Raw genomic sequence first — 17,672 nt, forward strand, 5'->3', positions numbered from 1 at the left:
GACGTTGATTGGTAAGAAGATAACCACCTATTGAGTGCCATATAACATATGATAGTTTATTTAGTACATTGATGAAATGTTGAAGTACTATTGAGCACGCAAAATAAATGTTTACGTGTCATTATAAATAAAAAAAAATGGTAGGTTTTGATATGACTGTCATTTCGTGACATATTTTAGTCACAATTTTTTTTCCGTTCGTGATTTTGCTGACCTTAGAAAGCGTAAATAATTGCTAATAAAATAATATTAAAATAGAGCAAGGTGGTTTTCGTCACATTTTGACTAGTCTAACTGTGAAGAGTGTGATTTTATTTATATGAAACTAGATAATGTAATGCATTTTCAAGTTTGTTTTTATTTATTACATTTCGTTTATGCTTATTTAAATAAAACTATTTATTTAAGCAAATATCGAAGCAATGGAATAAAGTAATGATGTCTTGATTATTATTACGTCACAGAATTCTCATTTTTCTCTATAGAACTATCGTCGAATATGACTAACCTAGACTAATCTAGTTAGACCTTAAATAAAAGAAGTTGGATCTAACTACACCATTTGCGGTTGGTTTTCATTTTAAAAACATCATTAAATAAGACAGAAACAGCTTAGCAAGTAACTTTGTACGCTAAAAGAACGTATGGTGAAAAGTACCAGAATATGGTGAAATTTACCGAGTTTTTTCTTTATGGGAATAAGAAAAAGCTCGGTAATTATTATCGAAGCAGTTTCGTCCAGATTTTGGTAAAATTAACCATAAAATATGGTTTAATAATGCTAAAATTTAATAATTTTATCAAAATATCTTTGAGGATGGCATAAAAATAATTTATTTGGTTGAGTTTACTTTTCAGTTTTGTATATTTTACTAAATATGTAGTAATAAGAACTATAATTCTGAAAATCAGAATCTCCGGTGACATGTAAATGAAAAATTAACCAAATGAATGGATTAAATAACGCATATCTTGGTTTTACTAACCATAAATATGTACTTTTTACCAAAAATGTTATTACCATTACCATACAGTACTGTAATTTTACCAGAATTATTTCTTTTTCGTACTATATGATTCTGTGCTTATGATTTTATTTATTTCTCTCAGGAATTTTTGTTGGCATTTTGGATTAGTTTAAACGCATGTATTATAGATAATGGACACCCTATGCCAAATATAAGTTCGCCAAAAATGGCACTCTTTGCATGTTGTAAAAGTAAATACTTTATTTTACAGACTATTTAAATTTTCTTTTACCATCAATGAAATTTCCATTCTTGTAGTGGATTTTAAACATTAACATTCACTTCCATGTCTTCATAATTTAAAAAAAAAAAGGCTGGGAGATTCTGGATCAAATAAAAGTCAAACTAATTTGAGCACTTTTTACTGAAGAGAGGCGTTATGTATTGCAGAAAAATTTCAATGATTAGCTTGTAAACTGTAATGGGAGCAATTACAACCACTTATTATAATTTCAGTTAAAGTATAGATTAAAATACAGATTCTGTTTTGGGAATATAAGTTGTTTGTTAATAAAAATATCATACTTTTCTTTTAACATACATTTAAGAAAAATAAACTATTCACATAAAATATGGATATAAAAATCATTGTGTCGTAAAAAACGAAAGTGTTAAAAATGTTGAATACATTATGCAAAAAGGTAAACTCATAAATAATGAATATATTCATAAACTATGAATGTGTCACATTTCTTTCAAAAATTATCAGATGAAAGTTTAAGATATGAATATTTTATTAGGAATGAATAAAAGGCAATACATAAAAGTTAAACGCGTAAAATATGAATATCCCATAATATTTACTTTCATGCACAGCTTATATCTTTTTGTGATTTTATGCTGAATTTCTTTTAAGTATTTTTTTGAGCTTTAATAATTTTACAAGCCTTTCTGATTGTTTTATTTTGTCAAAAGACTAATGACTAAATGAATGCATGAATTTTTTTTTTTTTTTGAATTTAATGTTTTTATTGCTGAGAACACTAACTTAAAATTATAACTGAACATTTTTAAGAAACATGCATGTGGAAAAGGACTTTCAAATTGAATTTTTTATTTCTTAAAACACTAGCTTAAGACTATTAATGAACAAAACAACTTTTAAATATGGTGTTTACTAAGAACCAAAAACTTTAAAATTGAAATTATGAAACCACTAGCTTAAAACAATAACTAAACAAAACATTTTTATAATTTTTTTTAATTAAGATTATAATGGTTTTACTACTGAAAAAAATCTTGAAAATATTAATCAATAAACAGATTTCTAAATATGCTGTATAAAAATTGAAACTGTGATTTAAATGCAATATCGGTATAACACTAGCTTAAAAGATTTCTAATTATTTTATGGTCTACTTAATTTTTTAAGCTGTTTCTTATCGCCTTAAATTCAGCAAACGTATAAAATATTTTAAAATCATTACTGCTTAGATAATTACGATGGCACGATAATTAGATACGATGACACGATACTAGGCTAAATAAACTGTCAATATAATGTGGACTTTTATTTATTTAATATATTATTTCTAAATTAGTATTGTAAAAAGTTTGAATAACGCATGCCTGACGCGTCGTTGCAACTATTTTAAATCAATGCAAATTCATTTTGAAAAGTTTGGAATAAAATGTTTTGCAAATGAGGTACTCTTATGGCCAATCGTCAAATCAGCTGCGGATTTATAACAAGTGACTTTGGGATAAAAAATAAAAATGAGAAAAATACCTTGTCAATTTCTCTTTGGTTATAAAAAAATTCAATAAAAAGTTGAAGAAAATCACAATCACTAAGTGATAGCCAATGGACGAATGATAAGTGCATGAAAATCCTTGTTCATGGAAAATCTTTCATATCCCATAATTTTTTTCTAACTTCGGCAAAGGAATGCAAGTTTAGCTGGTAGTTTAAAATCCTCGTATTACTTATCTAAATCTTCGACAAATTATTTCCCTCCATATTATGGCCCTAATTTAAAGAAGCATGTCATAATAATATTTAACCTATTATGAAGTGGTAGTAATTGATGTTGTTTCTTCACATAAAGGACTAGGTCCTTTGAAGTCAATCCTTGGTGACGTATTACCACTCTGGTATCTCAACAATCACAAAAACAAAGAGTAATTTGCGAAATGTTCTTGAAAACTCAAAAAATATCTCATTCCATTGAACCATCCAGTGACTTCCTTTTCATGCTCGTCATATTTCAAAGCCTAATTTAAGGTTGCAGAAATGAAGTAGACACACTTAGTCTGTAAAACATTGTGGTATTTTCATAATGAGGAAGCTCATGTTAATGCTGTTGCCAAGGAAAATAAAAAAAGCCATAGTTTAAGAGATTACACTTGAAGCAATACGATGATTTAAAATAATATGTATAATCTTGCTTTGAAGAAGTATCTAGGCCTTAGAACGGACAAGTAACTTAAATATTTTAAAAGTTATTAAACTTTCTTAAAAATCATCAATTTGGAGAAATTTTTCCATCTAGATGAAAATTATCAAAATCACTGCCTTACTTTTAGTTTTAGCAAATTTTTATGAGCCCCTGCAATGCAGCATTAGAGTAAGTTTTCAAATATTAAAAAAATTAGACCATAAACGCTTTTTATTTTCACAAAACTGTGGCTTTTTTTCCATATTGACACTTTGCGCCATTTTCAATAAAGGCGTAGACAGCGCTGGCAGGCTAAACTTGATCTAGCAGTCATGAGTAACAATTTCAAACTCATAGCATTTATAAAAACAGTATATTATTTGCAAAAAAGCATTATTTCATATTACGACTGAGTCTTCGAATCCTTGGACTTTTCATGGAGTTTTCAGTAAGGTGGATTATTTTAACTAGCTTAACAAAAGTCCGTTGCAAAGCAGAGTTCAGCTTGATTTAAGAAAAAATATATAAAGGGCTTAATGATTTTTACTCTTTCAAAAATTATCCTCCACTGCTGAAGCGTGGCTCTAAAGAGTCAGTAATTTGATTTGGTATCACCAAGATATCAAACTGGGCTTTTATTATTTCTTTCAGGAAAGTAAAAAGTTTCTTCATAAACTTTTCATCCTAAAAACGGTAATTTAGATACCTGATACCTTATTTGGTTCAGGGATAGCTCCATATGCAGTTTATATATATATATATATATATATATATATATATATATATATATATATATATATATATATATATATATATATATATATATATATATATATATATATATATATATATATATATATATATATATATATATATATATATATATATATATATATATATATATATATATATATATATATATATATATATATATATATATATATATATATATATATATATATATATATATATATATATATATATATATATATATATATATATATATATTATATGTATATATATATATTTATATATACACTATTGACAGACGAAGTATGTGAGGATCTGTGATAACATATAACCACCTAATAATTTAATAATTTCAGCTTTTGCTTATTTGCAATGTCTCGGGAACTATTCAAGGAAATCAACAACAAAAAAATTCCGAGCGATTTTAAAACTCGTTTACTCAAAGTTAGTATAATGTAAAATATATTTGGTAATTATTTAGTTTAATAATGGTAGAAAATATTTGAAAAGTAAAGTGCACACATTTGTACACCATTTTAAGGCATGTTACTTTAAAAGTTAAATGATTAATTTAAAACTGAGTAATTTGAAAAGATGTAAAAATTAGAATATCTTACTACTCAAAAATTTTTCGACCATCATTAAATTCAGTAATAAAACACACAATATTACCTTTGAGTAAACTTGTTTTATAGCAGTGTGAGAAAAAACTGTTTGATTCACTGAAATAATTCCAGAGATATAGTAAATTAAACAAAAAGGGAAATTAACTTTAGGGCGTTAAAATTGTATACTCTATTTTTCAGATTTTGGTTACCCCTATATTTAGAGGCTGAAAAATCCTAGTCCAACGAAAAAAAGGCATTTTTATTCAGATTAAGTATGATTTCCTATCTGATTTTGCATCTCTTAAAATATCTTCAACTTAAGTTATTTAGCTGATTTAAAATTAGATCATTGAAACAATGAGACTGTTCTTTTATGAGTAAAAATTAATTCATAAGATCAAAAGTTAATCAGGTTATTCTTTTCCCCACGAAGAAAGAAATCTGGTAAAACTATCGCACTGTTTGGAAATGTCATTTCTGGTGGAAAAAAACAAAAAACAAGAAAAGCATAATTCTGGTTAATAAAACTAAAATATACGATGTTTAAATCATTGCTTTGGCAATTTTTCTGTTCATATTGTAACGATATACGGAAAATTCTAGCTTTCGGATATATAGACCTTATTATCACACATTTAGTAAACAATATAAAAATTAGAAGTAAATGCAACCGAATAAATGACCTTGTTACCACTCTCTAAGATATGATAAAACTACCAAATTTTACCACATTTTATCGAATATTATAAAATCTTACTTCATTATTAATTTTACCAAAATGATTACCAAAGCTCTTCAGTAAAAATTTCAGAGCTTTTTGGTGCTCCCATAAAGCTATATATACGGTAAATTTTAACTTATTATGGAAGTTTTGACGATGCTTTTTTTTCGGAGTGTCATTTTGCGTTTTGCACATTTTTCAATTTTTGTAAATAAAGGGCCTGCATATCCCGGCTGGTAGGGCGTAGGACTCGTGTTTGTGAAAACGGGAGTTCGAATTCAGCCGGCTGAAGAATCCCCGTGTAATAAATGGTGACTGGTGCATGTAAATTATGTCGGGGTCACATAGTCTTCCAATTTCCCATAACAAATTAATACCTCTGGGGGAGCAGTGATGGCTCAGGGGACAGAGCGTTCGCCTTCCAATGAGGCGAACCGGGTTCGAATCACAGTCGATAGAATTCCGCATCCAGCTTGCACCGACCACAGAGCTGACGTGAAATATCCTCAGTGGTAGACGGATCATGGGTTAGAGTCCCCCTGCGTCAGGCTAACTATGGGAGGTTCTCGTGATCTACCTCTCCTTGTAACGTAAATGCGGGTTAGCTCTATCAAAAAGTCCTCCGCGAAGGCAAATTTCTCCCAGTACTCGATCCAGGAGTTCTCTTATCTTCTGGATTGGGTTCAAAATTACAAGGCTACGCAGTTAAACATTAGTAGTCGTAAGCCCATAAAATTGGGTCGACTGTTCAACGACGGTTATAAAATAAAATAAAATACCCCTGGGGATACTGATCCAAGATTTCCTTGTCTTCTGGATTGGGTTCAAAATTGCAAGGCTACGGAATTTAGCACTGGTAGTAGCAAACTCAAATTTGGGTCGGCTATCCAACGATGGTTATGAAATAAATTATGCAAATAGCGATACTTCAATTTATTAAATTTCTCCGAAACTATACATATGTTTTTAAAATTTTAGCAGCAGTAATAAATTTATACGAAATTTAGGAGCGTTGTTAACACTGAACTCATATTAGTCTACTGAAGTAGGGAGTGTCTCTTTATCTAATTTACCTCACAGAAATGTTATTGAGAGAGGATTAAAACTCCCACAAAATTTTAAAATAGGGCAGATTCTTAAGACTGATAGATATGCGGTGTTAAGGTCTTTTTAACTTCTACGAAAGCTTCTAAATAGTAGAAAAATTACGTAATTCTGATTTTATGTATCGAAAGTTTAATCTAAGAAATGATAGATTGATTTTTAAATTTTCATCATTTTTTCAAATCATTTCTGAAATAAATTCCCTTTATTATTTTTAAAGCAGTCTGCGTAAATCTTTCAGCTATATAAAGCACAATTAAGGCATTTTTCCCGGTGCAAGCTATATAATATACTTTAAAAAAGAATATCTTTCATGATATTACTGTTCTTATACATTTCATAATTTATAAATTGTTAAAAACTTTTTCGATTTATATTAATTGTATCTATTAACATATTTTTAATTATTCAAAAAGTAATTATATGGTTTTAAACTTGATGTAATTTGTTAAATTAATAAAATATATACAAAATAACTAGCGAAATGTTTATGTTCCTATATATATATTATTCCTTTTCATCGAAATTATAGTTTTTCTTTTTCTTTAATTTTTTATCATTTAAGTGAACTTTATAATTTTAGAAGTTATCAAATTGTTATCAATCAAATGTTTTCTGTTGTCTCAAAACTATAGCCTTTTTATTTGTTCAGCACTGTTTACTTTTTATTATATAAGTACAAAAAAAAATAACTGTTTTGTATTAAAATTGATACAATTATTTAATCTAGTACACTAAAAACAACATTAATTAATTACATTTTCGTGCTTATATATGATATTGATGAAATTATATTTTTATAACTCAATATTTTAAAAATATTTTTCGCTGCTTCGAAAATTTTTATTTTCATTAATAATAATTATAGATGCAAATAAAAAAAATATGTGTATTTGGTAGTTAAATTTGATACACATTAATGTATTTTTCATTTTAAGAAACTTAATCGTTTATACTAAAGGCAATACAATATTTATTAAAATATTTACTTGGAGGAACTTCCTTTTCTTAAAACTAATCTAATGATTTTATCAGACTAAAATTAAAAGTTAATTTTGTAATACGAATGAAAAATTCACAAATCTTAAACCAGAATATTAAATGTCTCATAAATTTGTACACATTAATGTTTTTTTTTAAAAAATTGAAGTGAAATAAACAGTTTATTGAAATTTAATATTATTGAATATTTACTAAATATTTATTAAACATTTATATAAAAATTTTAATTTAGTAAATATTTATATTGATATTTATATTTTTTTAATTATTTATATTTATTAAATATTTATATAAATATTATATTTATTAAATATTTATATTGATATTTATATTTTTTTAATTATTTATATTTATTAAATATTAACATTGAAAAAAACTTCCACTAAGATTTGTGGAAATTCACAAATCTTGAACCAGAATATTATATGTCTTATAAATTTGGTACACATTAATGTTTTTTTTAAATTGGTAATCAAGTGAAATAAATACTTCATTAAAATTTAACAACTTTGAATATTTACTAAATATTTATTAAATACTTATATAAATATTCATATTTATATATTCATATTCATATTCATATAAAAAAATTTATATCGATATTCATATTTTTTCATTATTTATACTTATTAAATATTTATATAAATATTTATATTTATTAAATACAAATATCAATATATTTAATATTGATATTTATATTTTTTTAATTATTTATATTTATTAAATATTAACAATGAAAAAAACTTCCACTAATAAGATTTGTGGAAATTCACAAATCTTAAACCAAAATATTAAATTTCTTATGATTTGGTACACATTAATATTTTTTTTAAATTGGTAATCAAGTGAAATAAATACTTCACTAAAATTTAATAGCATTGAATATTTACTAAATATTTATTAATTATTTATATTTATTAAATATTTATATAAATATATATATTTATTAAATATTTATATTGATATTTATATTTTTTAGTTATTTATATTTATTAAATATTAACATGGAAAAAAATCTTTTTTTTTTAAAAAAATCTTCAAACATCCAAAACTTAAAATCCGATTATTAGTTCAAAGTAAAAATCCAAAATTAAATCTTTGACACGAAATAAACTTTTAAAAAAAATATAAATAACAAAATATTTAAATAAATGTAAATTTAAAACATCCTACTTGCAACAGAGAGACAGCCGCTATCAAAAACCTTTTGAAAAAATATCCATTTATAGTTTAATCCTTTCCGCAAATCCAACTCATCCTGGACAGTTCAATCTTCAACTAAAAAAACTCACTAACTGTTGACATTCAACCAAAAAGCTAGCATTCAAGTTCAAAAGTTTCTACTCTAGCGTTGCAGTGAAACTGTGCCTGACACTCTGGTTGGATAAACTCCTCTCAACACCACAACTCTCTCCCGCCTTAGTGACACACAACTGAATAGAGTGAGTATTTGTTATAACTCATAAATGATCCACTGAACTACATTAACCATTTGTTGTACAGATCAGCGGATAAGGGATGGACGCTTTTTTTTTCTTCTGAAATTGACCAGGTCAACCATGGGTGGTGCAGGAATTCTTGTTCGCGATGAATGATTTACCCCTTTGAAATCTGGAAATTCGCGACTGTACATAAAAAGGGAAATTTGATTTATGCTATATGAACAATGCGATATTTATGCGAGGGAAATTATATTTTTGACTAATTTTATTCATATGGTAAATTGTGCAAAAGTAGTTTTCATTGAAAATTTATATGATTGACTAAAGAGAGGAAAGGTATTTGCAAATGTGGTAATTTATTTATTTTCATCCGGTAGGGTACGTTTGTCTGTCAATATTTTATCAGTGAAGGTGAGGATTGCATATTTTGAAAACATCAACTTTCATTTTAATTTTTATTTTTCACAAGCTATAAATATTCAAATTACTTTCAATTCTGAACCGAAAAGTTCAGTAGCCTATGAAGAATTTATAATATAAAAGGAGTCCATCAAATGATGGAGTAAAAAATATTCTGGTAAAATTGCCGCATTTAATGGTAATGACATTTCTGATTTTAAAAAAAAGAAGAGAGAAACAATAATTCTGGCTAATAAAAATAAATATACCGTATTTGAATCATTCATTTCATAATTTTTATGTTCATATGGTAATGGTTTATGCGAAATACTGATTTTCAAAATTATAGCTCTTATTACCACATGTTTAGTAAAAAATACAAAACTGAAGAGAAATATTTACTAAATAAATGGTTTTCATGCCATGCTCTAAGGTATTATAATAAAATTATCCCATTTTGTCACATTTTCTAATTTTTATCTCAGATTATAAAACCATTTTTCATTGTTAATAATACCAAAATCATTACCTTGGCGCTTCAGTAAATAACCTGGCAGCATTAAGTCTATGGTTAGGAACATTTTATACCTTTACGGTTTTGAAGCCGTTTAAGTCCAACTGGTACGGTTAAAAAACCGTGAAAACAAAACTATACGGTTTTGTAACCATTTATGACTAATATCTTTTTTAAACCCTAAAAATGAAACTTAAATGGACATAAGAGCTCTGTGGGTGCTGCGCTCCACAGTGTGAATGATAGTTACGCATTCTTATTGTACATGGTCACCGATTGAAGAGTGCAGGCCACTGTAAACTCTTCATGTATCTATGGAATGAAAGAAACATTTTAGGATCAATGCTAGGATTCGAACCCTTGTTCAGCCGGTCTTGAGATTGACCGATTAACCCTGCCAGCTACAGAATCTACCCAGCTGCACGTAACAAAATGGCTTTATAAGGTAAGCCTAATTGGCATCGATAGAATTCTGGTTATTTATCCGTATTAGAAAAAAAACAGTAAATAAACGTTTTTCCCTCTCACTTAACAGCTTGAATATCATTTATTTAATGGTTATTTGACTGTTTAGGTTGAATATGGAAAAAATAAATTGCTATTTTACCATTGTTGCCAATAAATTTCTAAATCTACCATTAGAGTGCCGGTAGCTACTTTTTACCGTAAAATCCATTTTTACTGGAGCATATGTTACGGAACAAAAAATCTGATATACCGTCATTTTTGCAGAAATAATTACCGTTAAATCACGGAATCACTCCTAATTTAATAAATATTATTGTAACAATTGTTGTGTTATATATTACAGTGAAAATGGATTTTGCAGTAAAATAGATTTTACTTATGATGCACCCAAAGTGCTGGTATTTTATACCTTAACTTACCAGTACTCGATTACTGCAACTTGATCTGGAATTTTTTACAGTATATAAGCTTGTTATATTTCTGAGCGTATTGTATAGGATTTGGGATACTTATTTTGGTTCAGTGCTTAGTAAATCAGTGGTTAATGAATGTGTATAGTGAATGTGTATAGGGTCACAAATAGCAAACAATAATTACAGCATCTAAAGTGATGTTTTTAATTTTTTCTCTGAATGAGTTTTTAATCTTGAGTTTTATTTTCATTCTTTTAATTGTGCCCTTTAATCTTAGGAATGATTTTGGAAATTTTTTTATGTCTTTATGCTCAGAAGAATGATTGAAAAGTTGAAATATTGAAACTGTACGGAAAATTATTTCTCTCCATTCTCTCAAAATCATATGTTTTTTAGAAAAGGAATGGTTTTCCTTATTTCATATTGAAAATAACTATATTGTTTGGCTATCAAGCTATAGTAATACTAAGCTCGGTTTTCCCATATAAAATGTTCGTAAAAATGAAAAAGAAATTTTAAAAAGTCATTTTACAAACTAACAATCCTATTACGAATTAATTTCATAAAATAAACCCCTCTTACTTAGAGCTAAATTCAAATTGCTTACTTAAATACCTTTTGACTTTACATATATTTTTAGTTCAAAAGTATGTTAAAGAATATATTACATTGAATATTGAGAATTAGCCATATTAGATATAATTATTAAATTTTAAATTTGAATAAGATATATCTTTTGATATACGAAGGCATTTATGAAACATTATTTGTGTATATGAACAAATATTGAAGAAATATAAGTAAAACATGATGGGAGAAAAAAATTCTGGTAAAATTACCGTACTTAGAGTTCGGTAATTTTACCAGAAATTTTTTGGCAATGACATTTCTGTTTTTTTTTCTTTAAAAAAAAAAAGAAAAAGAAAAACATAATTCTCGTAATAAAACCAAAGTATACGATATTTAAATCATTAACTTGGTAATTTTTCCGTTCTTATAGTAACGGTTTATCGAAAATTCAGGTTATCAAAATTATACTTCTTATTATCATATTTAGTAAAACATATAAAACTGAAAAGTAAATTTGCACAAATAAATACTTTTTTGCCATGCTCTAAGAAATCATGATAAAATTAAAAAATTTTGCAACATTTACTAAATTTTATCACATATTATAACACTATACTTTATGGTCAATTTAACCAAAATCATTACCGAAAGCTTTGGCAAAAATTATTGACCTTTTTGGTGTTCCCACAGAGCCAGAAAGACGGTAAATGTAACCATATTATGGTAGTTTTGATCACACTTTTTTTCTTAGTGTGTGATAAATTTACCAATGAAGTTAAAATTGCAGAGTTTGGTAAGCATAATCTATGATCACATAGAGATTACACACTGTATCAAGAAAATTAAGAAATCAAGTCTTTGATTTATTAAATAACTTAAGAGCATACAGAAAATTTCTGACCTTTTACGGAATAAGAACAAATACGCTTGTTGAAAATTATTATTCAGCATATTAATATTTTAAAACAACTCTCTTAAATGTTATCATTCTTAAATAAAAAATACGCTTTAAAAAACATGAATGAACATAGAAGTAAGTGAATAATTAATTTTATTTATCTTATAATTAATTCGAAGAGAAGGAAAATATATGATTAATTCATTTGTCTATCCGATTTGTCAGCAGAAATAAACATTTTAAACAACGAACGACTTAAATAGAACTTCCAGACCAGATGAAGTGAAGTTTGTTTTTCTTAATTGAAATAAAGATGGTATTTGTCGTAATCTAAAAGCAATATTTCACTCCAATAGATCGGAAACAATGTTAGGTAAATATCACATTTTCATAAAATAAAAATAGTTCTGCTTAAAGTATAATTATTGTCTGTTACAGCAATTAAACTGAATGAGCAGGCAAAAAGAGTGAAATTTATGAGCTCTTAAACGAACATTCACACACGACATTTACTTCTTAACTTAAATTTGTTTTCCCGATAAATATAACTACTTTCGTTTAATAGACCGGGATATGAACAATACATGAGAAATACATCAAATAAATAAGACAAACTTTAAGATTGGAGCTTAATGCGTGAGCCTTTGATTATGAGTTCTCAGACGAACATTCACTCCCAACATTTAGTTCTTAACATAATTTATTTTCAAGATAAATCATATTTTTTTCTCTTATAATATAGTACGAATAAGGTACAATAAATAATGAACTCCTCAATTAAATAAAAGATAAACCTTAACTCCTTAATTATGAGTTTTTAGACGAGCACTCACTCACAACATTTACTTCTTAACTTAAAATTATTTTAACTACAAGCCGGCCAGGTGGCCGAGTGGTTAGCGTGTCTGACTGCGGAGCCAATGGTCGCGGGTACGAATCCCGCTCTGGGCATGGATGTTTCTCTCTCTGTGTTGTGTGAATGAGTGAATGTGGCCCACCCTATGAACGGGTTTGTGGCAGTATGTCGTGGGTAACGTTGCTCGACTCCGTGACTTTGGTTCACAGGTGCCCACTGGGTAACGCTAATTGAGTAACAATTCCGGCATCTTCTATAGCGAAGAACGAAAAGTTCAGTGCCTACCGTTATATATATATATATATATATATATATATATATATATATATATATATATATATATATATATATATATATATATAAATTAACTACAAATTCCTTTAACAGGCTGGGGTATGAACATTTCTTAGAATGTCAAAATTGGTAGTTTTCCTATATTTTAATATTATATAAACAGTAACAATGTATATATATATATATATTACAACAAAATTAAATTTATCCAAAGGATGAAATACCAGCTGTATCACTTAAGGTGATATCTATTTCCTGTGAAACCTTATTTAAATATTGATTTACATAAAATATAATATGTTACACGTGGTAATGATATATTTTTCGTCCACAACTTGGGAAAAAATGGACGAAATTCTAAACGAATAAAGTTAATTTCACTGTCTCGCTTCAATAAGCTGAAAACCTATTTTTTTTTTTCCTTTTCTTAAATTGCTGAACACGAATAGATTTGATAAAGAAAACGTTCTGATAGTTACCAACGCCGTGATCGTATAGTGGTTAGTACATTGCGTTGTGGCCGCAATAACCCAGGTTCGAATCCTGGTCACGGCAAGCGTTTTATATTTTTCTAATAAAAATTTAGAAAAGAATTTAATAATAGGTACAATTTCTGATAACGTTCCTCAGATTGTTACTCTTATTAATTTATTTATTAAATTCCCGGGGATGTCTGATCGATACGAATTCCGCAACCGGCTCGCAACAGCCACAGTGCTGACGTAAGATATTCTCAATAATAGACGGATCATGGGTTAGAATACCCTAACTGCCAAGCTAACCAAGGGAGGTTCTTATGGTTTTGATCTCCGAGTAACGCAAATACGGGTTAGTTCCATCAAAAAGTCCTCCGCGAAGGCACATTTCTCCCAATACTTGATCCAGGAGTTCCTTTGTCTTCTGGATTGAGTTCAAAATTACAAGGCTACAGAGTTGAACATTACTAGTCGTAAGCCCCAAATTGAGTAGTCGGTTCAACGACTGTTTTAAAATAAAATAAAATTATAATTAGAGAAAGTAAGAACTGGATTTGCCTTGCGAATGCATAATAAGTTAAATTAAAATATTTTACATTTAAATTTGAAGATGAAAAAGCCTTTTTGAGCTTCAAATTTTTCTTTTTAAAAATATCACATTTTGTTTTGATACACAAATAAATCCAGATATTTTTTGTTCCTTTAATGAGGGAATTCTTTTCACAAGGAAAAAAATTGTAGTTTGATTTAAATTTTTGCAATTTCTATTGCGTGTTGATTTATAAAACTTTTAAGTATTTTTTTAAAAAATAAATTCAAAATTACTAGTAAGAAATGCTTTTTCAAATTAAACCATATAATTTTAAAGTTGAAGCATAAATGAATATTTAGTTTAAAATAGTTACCCCCATTGCTCTTCCCATTACATTACTATTCAAATAATTATGCCTGTTCATATTTATCTGAATATTTTAAACTGTTTAAATTGGTAAATGGTAATTTTGAGGATTTTTTCAGGGATAAGTATAAAATTTTCTATAGTGTGCTTATTATGTCAAATTGTTTCTTGATATCATTTTTACTAATTGATCAAATGAGTATTTGAATTTTAAATTTTCAAATTTTTTTTTCGACAAAAAAATTTATAACTTTAAACGCAATGTATATTTTAGTGTTTTATCTTTATTACTATTATGATACATATTAAAATCTTATATATATATATATATATATATATATATATATATATATATATATATATATATATATATATATATATATATATATATATAAATGAAAGACTGTCTGTGTGTGAATGTCTTTTATAGACTCCTTCACCAAACCGATGAAATTTGACGCACAGATAGCTCGAATTACGAGGATAGTCACGGTCGCGACATTAGAACATTCTACGACAAACCGTTCGAGCACGATGAGCTGAAAACGAAATGGAATTTTCTGATTGGTTAAGAGTGACCATTGTTTTAAATTTTATTTGATCAAAAAGAGTTTATTGCCCGCATTAAAATATTTTATGTTGATGTTAGATATATTCAATGAACTACATTAAGTGGTAGCACACGTTGTCTACGTCACCAAATTTATACTTTTAAATTTATCTGATACCTCGCGTTTTTTTTATTTACATTAATTCTTTTAAAACGTATTTCTGTAAAAGAAATAATTGGCTCTAGTGTAGAATCGAAGATCCCTCGCATTTTTGGCGATAATTTTCGTTTTCTAGATTCGTTTCTTATTTCTGGTTACCATGATATGGATAGTGTTTTCAACACTAGGGCGCGCTGCAAGCTCTTTACTGCATATACTTCCAGCTTACTGTTTCCGGTGTATTTCGAAAGCATGGCTCACAACGTGATCATTGTGTAATTTGAGACTCTCTTGAGTAGTATTTCCTGTATACGTATATTTGTTACCTGATTTATTTGTGTTTAAAAAAAGAATCGTCAATGCAAGACTTGAGAATCGTCATTTGAAAAAAAGAAAAAAAAAAGAAAAAGGAATTGTTATGAAACTCACCTTTTTAAGAATATATCAACTTCAAAATTTAAACCGAAATGATTTGTAGAATGAACTTAAGCTCGCTGATCTAACAATATGCTAACACTAACGTATGATGGTGCACTGCTTGCAACAAGAACAAACAGTAATAAGCAAGTAAAAAGAGTCCAAACCAGGACTGTCAGTAACCATCTCACCATTTCACCGGCTCGCACCAGCCATAGTGCTGACATAAGATGTTCTCAGTGGTAGACGGATCATGGGTTGGAGTCCCCTTGCCGTCAGGCTAACCGTGGGAGGTTCTCATGGTTTTCCTCTCCATGTAACTCAAATGCGGATTAGCTCCTTCAAAAAGTCCTCCACGAATGCAAATTTCGACCAATACTCGATCCAAGGGCCCTATTACCAACTCATCGAATTTTATTCCGCTCGGAAACGATTCCGATCGGAAACTAGCTTTCATCGGATTGCCAATTTCGTAAAATCCACTTTGCCGTAACATGAGCATATCGGAATCCGGAATCGAAATCGCCATTCCGCACGATTCCAGTGAAATTGGAGTTTGTAGGTGGGACTAACTTTGACCAAGTAGAAAATTACTATAATTCTAATTCATTAATCTGGCAACGATATGTTTGTTTTCTTTTCTTCTATGCGAGCTATCCTGCTAATGAATCTACCCTGCTAATGAATTGCCCTCAATAAAATGCTCTTCATTTTGTTTTGCTTTGACAAGGAAGAAAGATAAAATAACTCATAATTTGTGTAAATATTTAAACATTGCTGCCTTTATGTTTTTTTAAAATTTTTTTTAAAGAAAACAATCATATTCTGCGTTGCACGTAAAGGGAAAACACGAAAATATCTTTCAGATTGCTTGACGCTTAAAGAGTGCCAGCTTAATGTTCAGGAATCGTAATGAAGTCTTTTTTGTATAATGAATCATTTTTTAGCATCTTTGACAGACAGTCAGTTATATTTGTGAATATAACGAGATGCTCTTTATATTTTTTTTATTTATATTTATAACTCATCCCAAAAATCAAAGTAACTCGCAATTTCAGTATCAGCGAAAAACAATGTTTGTAAAAGTTACAAAAATAATTTATTTTAACCGTGATTAAGTTGAAATTCAAATGATCAAATTTTGCGTTGCACGGAGAGAAAAACTACGAAAATGTTTTTCAGATTGCTTGGCGGTAATTGGATTTCAACTAAATGTTCATCATTATCTCAATGAAATTATTTTTTCATAAGCAATCATTTTTTATTATTAATCAGGCCTAGCCGTTGTGGCTCAGAAGATCTGGAGTCTCCTTGAGGTCATGCTAACCGTGGGAGGTTTTCGAGGTTTTCCGCTCCATGTTACAGAAATGAGGGTTAGTTCCATCAAAAAGTCCTCCACGGAGGCAAATTTCACTCAATACTTGATACAGGACTCTCCTTGTCTTCTGGGTTGGATTTAAAATTACGAGACTACGGAGTTGAGCATCAGTAGTCGTAAACACAAAATTAGGCGACGGTTATAAAATTATGAAATAGATAAGTTATCATCTTTCTGAAGATAACGAAAAGCTCTTCTTTGTAACTCAATCCGTAAAACAAAATAAGCCGCAAATTAAGTATCGAAACACAATTATATTTAAGAAAGCTATAAGAATATCCTATTTTAAATAAAAATTAACTAAAATTATCAAATTTTGTGTTACACGCTAAGAAAAACTACAAAAAT

General features: G+C 28.1%; 1 non-coding gene across 1 annotated transcript; it reads left to right on the plus strand.

Annotated features, from left to right (window-relative positions):
• Positions 1–13,928: 13,928 nt before the first annotated feature.
• On the plus strand, positions 13,929–14,000 carry TRNAH-GUG (transfer RNA histidin (anticodon GUG)). The gene has a single exon. It is a non-coding gene; the product is annotated as a tRNA-His (tRNA).
• Positions 14,001–17,672: the final 3,672 nt, after the last annotated feature.

This window comes from Parasteatoda tepidariorum, chromosome 1, assembly GCF_982258835.1.
Source record: "Parasteatoda tepidariorum strain Cologne lab strain chromosome 1, Ptep-v5.0, whole genome shotgun sequence".
Classification (NCBI taxonomy): domain Eukaryota; kingdom Metazoa; phylum Arthropoda; class Arachnida; order Araneae; family Theridiidae; genus Parasteatoda; species Parasteatoda tepidariorum.